At 40.7% G+C, this 2,500-nt stretch overlaps 5 non-coding genes across 5 annotated transcripts in view; all 5 read right to left on the bottom strand.

Moving 5' to 3' along the window:
* Positions 1-93, bottom strand: part of LOC127996262 (5S ribosomal RNA) — a 119-nt gene extending 26 nt beyond the window's left edge. Inside the window, exon 1 of the ribosomal RNA XR_008169174.1 lies at positions 1-93. This exon is cut by the window's left edge and continues 26 nt beyond it. This is a non-coding gene — a ribosomal RNA (5S ribosomal RNA).
* Positions 94-457: 364 nt separating this feature from the next.
* On the bottom strand, positions 458-576 carry LOC127999725 (5S ribosomal RNA). The gene has a single exon (XR_008172534.1). It is a non-coding gene; the product is annotated as a 5S ribosomal RNA (ribosomal RNA).
* Positions 577-1,091: 515 nt separating this feature from the next.
* On the bottom strand, positions 1,092-1,210 carry LOC128000724 (5S ribosomal RNA). The gene has a single exon (XR_008173502.1). It is a non-coding gene; the product is annotated as a 5S ribosomal RNA (ribosomal RNA).
* A 367-nt stretch (positions 1,211-1,577) lies between these two features.
* LOC128003740 (5S ribosomal RNA) lies at positions 1,578-1,696 on the bottom strand. The gene has a single exon (XR_008176458.1). It is a non-coding gene; the product is annotated as a 5S ribosomal RNA (ribosomal RNA).
* Positions 1,697-1,917: 221 nt separating this feature from the next.
* On the bottom strand, positions 1,918-2,036 carry LOC128003388 (5S ribosomal RNA). Its single transcript, XR_008176113.1, has one exon. It is a non-coding gene; the product is annotated as a 5S ribosomal RNA (ribosomal RNA).
* Positions 2,037-2,500: the final 464 nt, after the last annotated feature.

Below are 2,500 nucleotides of genomic sequence, written 5' to 3'. Positions count from 1 at the left end.
CGGTCTCCCATCCAAGTACTAACCAGGCCCAAACCTGCTTAGCTTCCGAGATCAGACGAGATCGGGCATAGCCAGGATGGTATGGCCGTAAGCAAAGTCTGCTGCAAAGAGAGGGCTATTTAAAGATCAGCCAATCTTATCGCCAGTACATTATATAAGTAGGAATGAAAACCCAAAAGCTTAAAGCACCTGGTATTCCTAGGCAGTCTCTCATCAAAGTACTAATCAGACCTAAACCTGCTAAGATTCAGAGATCGGGCATTGACTCTTTTTTTTTTTTTTATGAAAGATTATTATATAATTCGTGAACTTTTCCAAAAAGATTAAAACACCTGGTATTCCCAGGCAGTCTCCTATCCATGTACTAAGCAGGCCCAAACCTGCTAATATTCAGAGATCAGGCATTGACTCTATTTTTTGGCAAAATTATTATATACTAAGTGAAAAATGTCCAAAAAGCTTACAGCACCTGGTATTCCCAGGCGGTCTCCCATCCAAGTACTAACCAGGCCCAAACCTGCTTAGCTTCCGAGATCAGACGAGATCCGGCATAGCCAGGTTGGTATGGCCGTAAGCGAAGTCTGCTGCAAAGAGAGGGCTATTTAAAGACCAGCCAATCTTATCGCCAGTACATTATTTAAGTAGGAAAGAAAACCCAAAAGCTTAAAGCACCTGGTATTCCTAGGCAGTCTCTCATCAAAGTACTAACCAGACCTAAACCTGCTAAGATTCAGAGATCGGGCATTGACTCTTTTTTTTTTTTTTTTTTTTTTTTTTTAAATGAAAGATTATTATATAATTCGTGAAATTTTCCAAAAAGATTAAAGCACCTGGTATTCCCAGGCAGTCTCCCATCCATGTACTAACCAGGCCCAAACCTGCAAATATTCAGAGATCGGGCATTGACTCTATTTTTTGGCAAAATTATTATATACTAAGTGAAAAATGTCCAAAAAGCTTACAGCACCTGGTATTCCCAGGCAGTCTCCCATCCATGTACTAACCAGGCCCAAACCTGCTAATATTCAGAGATTGGCATTGACTCTATTTTTTGGCAAAATTATTATATACTAAGTGAAAAATTTCCAAAAAGCTTACAGCACCTGGTATTCCCAGGCGGTCTCCCATCCAAGTACTAACCAGGCCCAAACCTGCTTAGCTTCCGAGATCAGACGAGATCAGGCATAGCCAGGATGGTATGGCCGTAAGCGAAGTCTGCTGCAAAGAGAGGGCTATTTAAAGACCAGCCAATCTTATCGCCAGTACATTATATAAGTAGGAATGAAAACCCAAAAGCTTAAAGCACCTGGTATTCCTAGGCAGTCTCTCATCAAAGTACTAATCAGACCTAAACCTGCTAAGATTCAGAGATCGGGCATTGACTCTTTTTTTTTTTTTTTTTATGAAAGATTATTATATAATTCGTGAAATTTTCCAAAAAGATTAAAACACCTGGTATTCCCAGGCAGTCTCCCATCCATGTACTAAGCAGGCCCAAACCTGCTAATATTCAGAGATCAGGCATTGACTCTATTTTTTGGCAAAATTATTATATACTAAGTGAAAAATGTCCAAAAAGCTTACAGCACCTGGTATTCCCAGGCGGTCTCCCATCCAAGTACTAACCAGGACCAAACCTGCTTAGCTTCCGAGATCAGACGAGATTGGGCATAGCCAGGTTGGTATGGCCGTAAGCGAAGTCTGCTGCAAAGAGAGGGCTATTTAAAGACCAGCCGATCTTATCGCCAGTACATTATATAAGTAGGAAAGAAAACCCAAAAGCTTAAAGCACCTGGTATTCCCAGGCAGTCTCTCATCAAAGTACTAACCAGACCTAAACCTGCTAAGATTCAGAGATCGGGCATTGACTCTATTTTTTGGCAAAATTATTATATACTAAGTGAAAAATGTCCAAAAAGCTTACAGGACCTGGTATTCCCAGGCGATCTCCCATCCAAGTACTAACCAGGCCCAAACCTGCTTAGCTTCCGAGATCAGACGAGATCGGGCATAGCCAGGTTGGTATGGCCGTAAGCGAAGTCTGCTGCAAAGAGAGGGCTATTTAAAGAACAGCCAATCTTATCGCCAGTACATTATATAAGTAGTAAAGAAAACCCAAAAGCTTAAAGCACCTGGTATTCCTAGGCAGTCTCTCATCAAAGTACTAACCAGACCTAAACCTGCTAAGATTCAGAGATCGGGCATTGACTCTTTTTTTTTTTTTTTTTTTTTTTTTAAATGAACGATTATTATATAATTCGTGAAATTTTTCAAAAAGATTAAAGCACCTGGTATTCCCAGGCAGTCTCCCATCCATGTACTAACCAGGCCCAAACCTGCAAATATTCAGAGATCGGGCATTGACTCTATTTTTTGGCAAAATTATTATATACTAAGTGAAAAATGTCCAAAAAGCTTACAGCACCTGGTATTCCCAGGCAGTCTCCCATCCATGTACTAACCAGGCCCAAACCTGCTAATATTCAGAGATTGGCATTGA

Source organism: Carassius gibelio, chromosome B22 (assembly GCF_023724105.1).
Source record: "Carassius gibelio isolate Cgi1373 ecotype wild population from Czech Republic chromosome B22, carGib1.2-hapl.c, whole genome shotgun sequence".
Lineage (NCBI taxonomy): Eukaryota > Metazoa > Chordata > Actinopteri > Cypriniformes > Cyprinidae > Carassius > Carassius gibelio.
This window is presented reverse-complemented; position numbering and strand designations above follow the sequence as displayed.